This window comes from Oncorhynchus keta, unplaced genomic scaffold, assembly GCF_023373465.1.
Source record: "Oncorhynchus keta strain PuntledgeMale-10-30-2019 unplaced genomic scaffold, Oket_V2 Un_scaffold_8398_pilon_pilon, whole genome shotgun sequence".
In the NCBI taxonomy this organism is placed as follows: Eukaryota; Metazoa; Chordata; class Actinopteri; order Salmoniformes; family Salmonidae; genus Oncorhynchus; species Oncorhynchus keta.
Genome location: NW_026291004.1, coordinates 132,980 through 145,000, shown reverse-complemented (window position 1 = coordinate 145,000; position 12,021 = coordinate 132,980). Strand labels below are relative to the sequence as shown.

Below are 12,021 nucleotides of genomic sequence, written 5' to 3'. Positions count from 1 at the left end.
CCTCCATACAGAAACACATTGGGATTAGACCATTCCTCCATACAGAAACACATTGGGAGGGTATTAGACCATTCCTCCATACAGAAACACATTGGGAGGAGTATTAGACCATTCCTCCATACAGAAACACATTGGGAGGGGTATTAGACCATTCCTCCATACAGAAACACATTGGGAGGGGTATTAGACCATTCCTCCATACAGAAACACATTGGGAGGGGTATTAGACCATTCCTCCATACAGAAACACATTGGGAGGGGTATTAGACCATTCCTCCATACAGAAACACATTGGGAGGGGTATTAGACCATTCCTCCATACAGAAACACATTGGGAGGGGTATTAGACCATTCCTCCATACAGAAACACATTGGGAGGGGTATTAGACCATTCCTCCATACAGAAACACATTGCATTTATATCTGCAGGCATCCAACTAACGTCAACGCCAGGATAATTATTAATAAACGGTGAATAATCATGAGTGAGAAAGTTGTAGATGCATGTTTTAATGCTAACAATGCTAACCTCCTAAATGGTAAAGGTGAGAGGTTAGCCTGTTTTAATGCTAACCTTCTTAATGGTAACGGTGAGAGGTTAGCCTGTTTTAATGCTAACCTTCTTAATGGTTACGGTGAGAGGTTAGCCTGTTTTAATGCTAACCTTCTTAATGGTAACGGTGAGAGGTTAGCCTGTTTTAATGCTAACCTTCTTAATGGTAACGGTGAGAGGTTAGCCTGTTTTAATGCTAACCTTCTTAATGGTAACGGTAAGAGGTTAGCCTGTTTTAATGCTAACCTCCTTAATGGTAACGGTGAGAGATTAGCCTGTCTTGTGAGTATTATTATTCAAAATTCTTTCAGGACTATCTGTAACCATGATAGCATGCTAACCTCCTGGTAACGGTGAGAGGTTAGCCTGTTTTAATGCTAACCTCCTGGTAACGGTGAGAGGTTAGCCTGTTTTAACGCTAATCTTCTTAATGGTAACGGTGAGAGGTTAGCCTGTTTTAATGCTAATCTTCTTAATGGTAACGGTGGGAGGTTAGCCTGTTTTAATGCTAACCTTCTTAATGGTAACGGTGAGAGGTTAGCCTGTTTTAATGCTAACCTCCTGGTAACGGTGAGAGGTTAGCCTGTTTTAATGCTAACCTCCTGGTAACGGTGAGAGGTTAGCCTGTTTTAATGCTAACCTCCTGGTAAAGGTGAGAGGTTAGCCTGTTTTAATGCTAACCTCCTGGTAACGGTGAGAGGTTAGCCTGTTTTAATGCTAACCTCCTGGTAACGGTGAGAGGTTAGCCTGTTTTAATGCTAACCTCCTGGTAACGGTGAGAGGTTAGCCTGTTTTAATGCTAACCTCCTGGGTACGGTGAGAGGTTAGCCTGTTTTAATGCTAACCTCCTGGTAACGGTGAGAGGTTAGCCTGTTTTAATGCTAACCTCCTGGTAACGGTGAGAGGTTAGCCTGTTTTAATGCTAATCTTCTTAATGGTAACGGTGAGAGGTTAGCCTGTTTTAATGCTAACCTCCTTAATGGTAACGGTGAGAGGTTAGCCTGTTTTAATGCTAACCTCCTTAATGGTAACGGTGAGAGGTTAGCCTGTCTTGTGAGTATTATTATTCACAATTCTTTCAGGACTATCTGTAACCATGATAGCATCCACATTACAGTAATATATTGTATCTTTAAACGCTGTATGTATCTACAGTAATATATTGTATCTTTAGACACTGTATGTATCTACAGTAATATATTGTATCTTTAAACACTGTATGTATCTACAGTAATATATTGTATCTTTAAACACTGTTTGTATCTACAGTAATATATTGTATCTTTAGACACTGTATGTATCTACAGTAATATATTGTATCTTTAAATGCTCTATGTATCTACAGTAATATATTGTATCTTTAGACACTGTATCTATCTACAGTAATATATTGTATCTTTAGACACTGTATGTATCTACAGTAATATATTGTATCTTTAGACACTGTATGTATCTACAGTAATATATTGTATCTTTAGACACTGTATGTATCTACAGTAATATATTGTATCTTTAGACACTGTATGTATCTACAGTAATATATTGTGAATTTAGACACTGTATGTATCTACAGTAATATATTGTATCTTTAGACACTGTATGTATCTACAGTAATATATTGTGAATTTAGACACTGTATGTATCTACAGTAATATATTGTATCTTTAGACACTGTATGTATCTACAGTAATATATTGTGAATTTAGACACTGTATGTATCTACAGTAATATATTGTATCTTTAGACACTGTATGTATCTACAGTAATATATTGTATCTTTAAACACTGTATGTATCTACAGTAATATATTGTATCTTTAGACACTGTATGTATCTACAGTAATATATTGTATCTTTAAATGCTCTATGTATCTACAGTAATATATTGTATCTTTAGACTCTGTATGTATCTACAGTAATATATTGTATCTTTAAACACTGTTTGTATTTACAGTAATATATTGTATCTTTAAATGCTCTATGTATCTACAGTAATATATTGTATCTTTAGACTCTGTATGTATCTACAGTAATATATTGTATCTTTAAACACTGTTTGTATCTACAGTAATATATTGTATCTTTAGACACTGTATGTATCTACAGTAATATATTGTATCTTTAAATGCTCTATGTATCTACAGTAATATATTGTATCTTTAGACACTATCTATCTACAGTAATATATTGTATCTTTAGACACTGTATGTATCTACAGTAATATATTGTATCTTTAAACACTGTATGTATCTACAGTAATATATTGTATCTTTAGACACTGTATGTATCTACAGTAATATATTGTATCTTTAAATGCTCTATGTATCTACAGTAATATATTGTATCTTTAGACACTGTATGTATCTACAGTAATATATTGTATCTTTAGACACTGTATGTATCTACACAGTAATATATTGTGATCTTTAGACACTGTATGTATCTACAGTAATATATTGTATCTTTAAATGCTCTATGTATCTACAGTAATATATTGTATCTTTAGACACTATCTATCTACAGTAATATATTGTATCTTTAGACACTGTATGTATCTACAGTAATATATTGTATCTTTAAACACTGTATGTATCTACAGTAATATATTGTATCTTTAGACACTGTATGTATCTACAGTAATATATTGTATCTTTAAATGCTCTATGTATCTACAGTAATATATTGTATCTTTAGACTCTGTATGTATCTACAGTAATATATTGTATCTTTAAACACTGTTTGTATTTACAGTAATATATTGTATCTTTAAATGCTCTATGTATCTACAGTAATATATTGTATCTTTAGACTCTGTATGTATCTACAGTAATATATTGTATCTTTAAACACTGTTTGTATCTACAGTAATATATTGTATCTTTAAACACTGTATCTATCTACAGTAATATATTGTATCTTTAGACACTGTATCTATCTACAGTAATATATTGTATCTTTAGACACTGTATCTATCTACAGTAATATATTGTATCTTTAAACACTGTATGTATCTACAGTAATATATTGTATCTTTAGACACTGTATGTATCTACAGTAATATATTGTGAATTTACCTACAGTAACATATTGTATCTTTAGACAGTGGTTTGTAGAATACTAAGTAAGTGCAGACACAGTGATAAAGCCCAGACACAGTGATAAAGCCCAGACACTGTGATGAAGCCCAGACACAAAAATAAAGCCCAGACACAGTGATAAAGCCCAGAGCAGACACAGTGATAAGGCCCAGACACAGTGATAAAGCCCAGAGCAGACACAGTGATAAGGCCCAGACACAGTGATAAAGCCCAGACACAGTGATAAAGCCCAGACACAGTGATAAAGCCCAGAGCAGACACAGTGATAAGGCCCAGACACAGTGATAAAGCCCAGAGCAGACACAGTGATAAGGCCCAGACACAGTGATAAAGCCCAGACACAGTGATAAAGCCCAGACACAGTGATAAAGCCCAGAGCAGACACCAGTACCTGTTTGCCGTTGTGCGTGACAGAAGACAGAATGGTGCGGAGGGTCTTGAAGCCCATGGCGATGTCCAGGAGATGAGCAGCGAAGAAGAAGTTGTTGTAGTGACCCAGGATGGACATGGTCATATACCAAGCCAGGTACAGGAACGACTGCAGGGGTCAGGTAGAAGAAGAAGAAGAAGAAGAAGAAGAAGAAGAAGAAGAAGAAGAAGAAGAAGAAGAAGAAGAAGAAGAAGAAGAAGAAGAAGAAGAGTTAGAAATAATGTCTGCTAAATGGCACATAAAATGTATTATTGTATATTAAATAAAACGTTGAAGTTACTTAGCAGGATGAAATAAGTCTTTATTTACATTGTCTGTGAAGACGACTCCTAGTTTCCAGATCTGGTACTTGACATCAACAGAGTTTAATCTGTAACAGACCAGGGGAGACAAGAGAGAACACAACATCAACACGATTCATGTTGGGGTGTATTTGTCATCGATCAGGCCTCCTGCTGCCACCATCCTGTACAGTGATTGGTCATGTTGCCACCATCCTGTACAGTGATTGGTCATGTTGCCACCATCCTGTACAGTGATTGGTCATGTTGCCACCATCCTGTACAGTGATTGGTCATGTTGCCACCATCCTGTACAGTGATTGGTCATGCTGCCACCATCCTGTACAGTGATTGGTCATGTTGCCACCATCCTGTACAGTGATTGGTCATGTTGCCACCATCCTGTACAGTGATTGGTCATGTTGCCACCATCCTGTACAGTGATTGGTCATGTTGCCACCATCCTGTACAGTGATTGGTCATGTTGCCACCATCCTGTACAGTGATTGGTCATGTTGCCACCATCCACCAGCTCCCTACCTGACTTGTCCACCATCCTGTACAGTGATTGGTCCCCATGCTGCCACCATCCCTACAGTGACTCTGTCTCCCCATCCACCACCAGCCCTCATGACTCTGTCTCCCCACCACCACCAGCTCCACCTGATTGTCATCCCCACCACCACCAGCTCCCCTCCCTACCTGACTCTGTCTCCCACCACCACCAGCCCCCTACCTGATCTGTCTCCCCACCTGACTCTGTCTCCCCAGCCCCCTGTACCTGATTGTCTCCCCACCACCAGCCCCCTCCCCACCTGACTCTGACTCTGTCTCCCCCACCAGCCCCTACCTGACCACCACCACCAGCCCCCTGACCTGACTCCCTGTCTGTCTCCCCACCACCAGCCTCCTACCTGACTCTGTCTCCCAACCACCAGCACCCTACCTGACTCTGTCTCCCCACCACCAGCCCCTACCTGACTCTGTCTCCCCACCTGTACCAGCCCCCTACCTGACTCTGTCTCCCCATGTTGCCCCCTACCTGACTCTGTCTCCCCACCACCACCAGCCCCCTGACTCTGTCTCCCCACCACCACCAGCCCCCTACCTGACTCTGTCTCCCCACCACCACCAGCCCCTACCTGACTCTGTCTCCCCACCACCAGCCCCCTACCTGACCTGTCTCCCCATACCAGCCCCTACCTGACTCTGTCTCCCCACCACCAGCCCCCTACCTGACTCTGTCTCCCCACCACCACCAGCCCCCTACCTGACTCTGTCTCCCCACCACCACCAGCCCCCTACCTGACTCTGTCTCCCCCTCACCACCAGCCCCCCACCACCTGACTCTGTCTCCCCACCACCACCAGCCCCCTACCTGACTCTGTCTCCCCACCACCACCAGCCCCTACCTGACTCTGTCTCCCCACCACCACCAGCCCCCTACCTGACTCTGTCTCCCCACACCACCAGCCCCCTACCTGACTCTGTCTCCCCACCACCACCAGCCCCTACCTGACTCTGTCTCCCCACCACCACCAGCCCCTACCTGACTCTGTCTCCCCACCACCACCAGCCCCCTACCTGACTCTGTCTCCCCACCACCACCAGCCCCCTACCTGACTCTGTCTCCCCACCTGCCCCTACCTGACTCTGTCCCCCACCACCACCAGCCCCCTACCTGACTCTGTCTCCCCACCACCACCAGCCCCTACCTGACTCTGTCTCCCCACCACCACCAGCCCCCTACCTGACTCTGTCTCCCCACCACCACCAGCCCCCTACCTGACTCTGTCTCCCCACCACCACCAGCCCCTACCTGACTCTGTCTCCCCACCACCACCAGCCCCCTACCTGACTCTGTCTCCCACCAGCCCCTACCCCAGCCCCTACCTGCCCCCACCAGCCCCCTACCTACCTGTCTCTCCCCCTGTGACTCTGTCCCCCCCCCACCACCAGCCCCCTACCTGACTCTGTCTCCCCACCACCACCAGCCCCCTACCTGACTCTGTCTCCCACACCACCAGCCCCTACCCCTGTCTCACCACCAGCCCCCTACCTGACTCTGTCTCCCCACCACCACCAGCCCCCTACCTGACTCTGTCTCCCAACCACCAGCCCCTACCTGACTCTGTCTCCCCACCACCACCAGCCCCCTACCTGACTCTGTCTCCCCACCACCACCAGCCCCCTACCTGACTCTGTCTCCCCACCACCAGCCCCTACCTGACTGTCACCACCAGCCCCTCTGTCTCCCACCTGACCTGACTCTGTCTCCCCATCACCACCAGCCCCCTACCTGACTCTGTCTCCCCATCACCACCAGCCCCCTACCTGACTCTGTCTCCCCACCACCACCAGCCCCCTACCTGACTCTGTCTCCCCACCACCACCAGCCCCCTACCTGACTCTGTCTCCCCACCACCACCAGCCCCCTACCTGACTCTGTCTCCCCACCACCACCAGCCCCCTACCTGACTCTGTCTCCCCACCACCACCAGCCCCCTACCTGACTCTGTCTCCCCACCACCACCACTCCCTACCTGACTCTCTGTCTCCCCACCACCAGCCCCTACCTGACTCTGTCTCCCCACACCACCAGCCCCTCCCCACCACCACCAGCCCCCTACCTGACTCTGTCTCCCCACCACCACCAGCCGCCTCCTACCTGACTCTGTCTCCCAACCACCAGCCCCCTACCTGACTCTGTCTCCCCACCACCACCAGCCCCCCACCACCACCTGACTCTGTCTCCCCACCACCACCAGCCCCCTACCTGACTCTGTCTCCCCCACCACCACCAGCCCCCTACCTGACTCTGTCTCCCCATCCACCACCAGCCCCTACCTGACTCTGTCTCCCCACACCACCAGCCCCCTACCTGACTCTGTCTCCCCACCACCACCAGCCCCTACCTGACTCTGTCTCCCACACCACCACCAGCCCCCTACCTGACTCTGTCTCCCCAACCACCAGCTCCCCTACCTGACTCTGTCTCCCCACCACCACCCCCCTACCTGACTCTGTCTCCCCACCACCACCACAGCCCCCTACCTGACTCTGTCTCCCCACCACCACCAGCTCCCCACCACCACCAGCCCCTACCTGACTCTGTCTCCCCACCACCACCAGCCCCCTACCTGCCTGACTCTGTCTCCCCACCACCACCAGCCCCCTACCTGACTCTCCACCACCACCAGCCCCCTACCTGACTCTGTCTCCCCATCACCAGCCCCCTACCTGACTCTGTCTCCCCATCACCACCAGCCCCTACCTGACCACCAGCAGCCCCTCTGTCTCTCCCACCACCACCAGCCCCCTACCTGACTCTGTCTCCCCACCACCACCAGCCCCTACCTGACTCTGTCTCCCCACCACCAGCAGCCCCTACCTACCTGACTCTGTCTCCCCACCACCACCAGCCCCCTACCTGACTCTGTCTCCCCACCACCAGCCAGCCCCCTAAACTCTGTTCCCCCACCACCACCAGCCCCCTACCTGACTCTGTCTCCCCACCACCACCAGCCCCCTACCTGACTCTGTCTCCCCACCACCACCAGCCCCCTACCTGACTCTGTCTCCCCATCACCACCAGCCCCCTACCTGACTCTGTCTCCCCACCACCACCAGCCCCTACCTGACTCTGTCTCCCCACCACCAGCCCCCTACCTGACTCTGTCTCCCCAACCACCAGCCCCTACCTGACCACCACCAGCCCCCTACTGTCTGTCTCCCACCACCACCAGCCCCCTACCTGACTCTGTCTCCCCACCACCACCAGCCCCTACCTGACTCTGTCTCCCCACCACCACCAGCCCCTACCTGACTCTGTCTCCCCACCACCACCAACGGCCCCCACCACCACCAGCCCCTACCTGACTCTGTCTCCCCACCACCACCAGCCCCCTACCTGACTCTGTCTCCCCACCACCAGCCAGCCCCCCCTACCTGACTCTGTCTCCCCACCACCACCAGCCCCTACCTGACTCTGTCTCCCCACCACCACCAGCCCCCTACCTGACTCTGTCTCCCCACCACCACCAGCCCCCTACCTGACTCTGTCTCCCCACCACCAGCCCCCTACCTGACTCTGTCTCCCCACCACCAGCCCCCTACCTGACTCTGTCTCCCCACCACCACCAGCCCCCTACCTGACTCTGTCTCCCCACCACCAGCCACCACCAGCCTCCCCACCACCACTGCCCCTCCTGAAATCTCCCCACCACCACCAGCCCCCTACCTGACTCTGTCTCCCCACCACCACCAGCCCCCTACCTGACTCTGTCTCCCCACCACCACCAGCTCCCTACCTGACTCTGTCTCCCCACCACCAGCCCCTCACCACCACCAGCCCTACCTGACTCTGTCTCCCCATCACCACCAGCCCCCTACCTGACTCTGTCTCCCCACCACCACCAGCCCCCTACCTGACTCTGTCTCCCCAACCACCAGCCCCCTACCTGACTCTGTCTCCCCACCACCACCAGCCCCCTACCTGACTCTGTCTCCCCACCACCATGACCCCTACACTCTGTCTCCCCACCACCAGCCCCTACCTGACTCTGTCTCCCCACCACCACCAGCCCCCTACCTGACTCTGTCTCCCCACCACCAGCCCCTACCTGACTCTGTCTCCCCTACCACCAGCCCCTGACTCTGTCTCCCCACCACCACCAGCCCCTACCTGACTCTGTCTCCCCACCACCACCAGCCCCCTACCTGACTCAGTCTCCCCACCACCACCAGCCCCCTACCTGACTCTGTCTCCCCACCACCACCAGCCCCCTACCTGACTTGTCTAATCACCACCAGCCCCCTACCTGACTCTGTCTCCCCCACCACCAGCCCCCTACCTGACTCTATGCCCCCTACTCTCTCTCCCCCACCACCACCAGCCCCCTACCTGACTCTGTCTCCCCACCACCAGCCCCTATGGTCTGTCTCCCCACCACCCCACCTGACTCTGAGCCCCTACCTGACTCTGTCTCCCACCACCAGACCCACTGGTCCCCCCCACCCCCAGACTCACACTGACTCTGGCTAACAGAGCTCTCTCCACCCCCAGACTCACACTGCGGCTAACGAGCTCTCTCCACCCCCAGACTCACACTGGGCTCAGTCTCCCCACCCCCAGACTCACACTGTACATCTCCCCAATCAGACTCACACTGGGCAAACGAGCTCTCCCCCCACCCCCAGACTCACTATACAGCTACCCCCAGACTCACACTGTGGCTAACGAGCTCTCCCCACCCCCAGACTCACACTGTGGCTAACGAGCTCTCCCCACCCCCAGACTCATACTGCTAACGAGCTCTCCCCACCCCCAGACTCACACTGCGGCTAACGAGCTGTCTTTCTTGGGTTTCTTCTTCTCGTGGGCGTCACTGAAGTCCAGAGCAGCCTTGTCCATACCCAGCAGCTCACTGATGCGGTCATGGCCGTAGAACTCTCCATACTTATCCATCACCTGCAGGGGGAACCACACAGCTTTACTCCACTGTTCTGTTATATTCTAAACAGCTTCAAAACAGCTTCTAAACAGGTTCTAAACAGGTTCTAAACAGCTTCTAAAAAGCTCCTAAAAAGGTTCTAAACAGCTTCTAAACGGGTTCTAAATATGATGTAAACAGGTTCTAAACAGGTTCTAAATGTGTTGTAAACTGGTTCTAAATAGGTTCTAAACTGGTTCTAAAGTGGTTCTAAATAAGTTGTAAACAGGTTCTAAACTGATTCTAAATATGTTGTAAACTGCTTCTAAACAGCTTCTAGACAGCTTTTAAACGGGTTCTAAATATGTTGTAAACAGGTTCTAAATGTGTTGTAAACTGGTTCTAAATTGGTTCTAAACTGGTTCTAAATATGTTGTAAACTGGTCACTGATGTGAAGATAAATGAATATATATCACTTCAGTGAATATGAATTCAGACCTACCTTCCTCTTCACAAACTTATCCCAGTAGTTGTTAGGAAACGATCTGAAAATCAAAACCAGAGTACATTACATTACTAATCAACATGGTCAGTCTATACAGAGTATATTACATTACTAATACACATGGTCAGTCTGTACAGAGTACATTACATTACTAATACACATGGTCAGTCTGTACAGAGTACATTACATTACATTACTAATCAACATGGTCAGTCTATACAGAGTATATTACATTACTAATCCACATGGTCAGTCGATACAGAGTACATTACATTACTAATCCACATGGTCAGTCTATACAGAGTACATTACATTACTAATCAACATGGTCAGTCTATACAGAGTACATTACATTACATTACTAATACACATGGTCAGTCTATACAGAGTACATTACATTACATTACTAATACACATGGTCAGTCTGTACAGAGTACATTACATTACTAATCAACATGCTCAGTCTATACAGAGTACATTACTAATCAACATGGTCAGTCTGTACAGAGTACATTACATTACTAATCCACATGGTCAGTCTGTACAGAGTACATTACATTACATTACTAATCAACATCCTCCAAACAATAACGATTATCCACATGGTCAGTCTATACAGAGTACATTACATTACTAATCAACATGGTCAGTCTGTACAGAGTACATTACATTACATTACTAATCAACATCCTCCAAACAATAACGATTATCCACATGGTCAGTCTATACAGAGTACATTACATTACTAATCAACATGGTCAGTCTATACAGAGTACATTACATTACTAATCCACATGGTCAGTCTGTACAGAGTACATTACATTACTAATCCACATGGTCAGTCTGTACAGAGTACATTACATTACTAATCCACATGGTCAGTCTGTACAGAGTACATTACATTACTAATCAACATGGTCAGTCTGTACAGAGTACATTACATTACTAATCAACATGGTCAGTCTATACAGAGTACATTACATTACTAATCCACATGGTCAGTCTGTACAGAGTACATTACATTACTAATCCACATCGTCAGTCTATACAGAGTACATTACATTACTAATCCACATGGTCAGTCTGTACAGAGTACATTACATTACTAATCAACATGGTCAGTCTGTACAGAGTACATTACATTACTAATCCACATGGTCAGTCTGTACAGAGTACATTACATTACTAATCCACATGGTCAGTCTATACAGAGTACATTACATTACTAATCCACATGGTCAGTCTGTACAGAGTACATTACATTACTAATCCACATGGTCAGTCTGTACAGAGTACATTACATTACTAATCCACATGGTCAGTCTATACAGAGTATATTACATTACTAATCAACATGGTCAGTCTATACAGAGTACATTACATTACTAATCAACATCCTCCAAACAATAACGATTATCCACATGCTCAGTCGATACAGAGTACATTACATTACTAATCCACATCGTCAGTCGATACAGAGTATATTACATTACTAATCCACATGGTCAGTCTATACAGAGTACATTACATTACATTAATAATCAACATCCTCCAAACAATAACGATTATCCACATGCTCAGTCTGTACAGAGTACATTACATTACATCACTAATCAACATCCTCCAAACAATAACGATTATCCACATGCTCAGTCTGTACAGAGTACATTACATTACATCACTAATCAACATCCTCCAAACAATAACGATTATCCACATGGT

General features: G+C 47.4%; 1 pseudogene; it reads right to left on the bottom strand.

Moving 5' to 3' along the window:
- LOC118382657 (ryanodine receptor 2-like) overlaps nt 1-12,021 on the bottom strand; it is a 131,795-nt pseudogene that overhangs the window by 15,691 nt on the left and 104,083 nt on the right.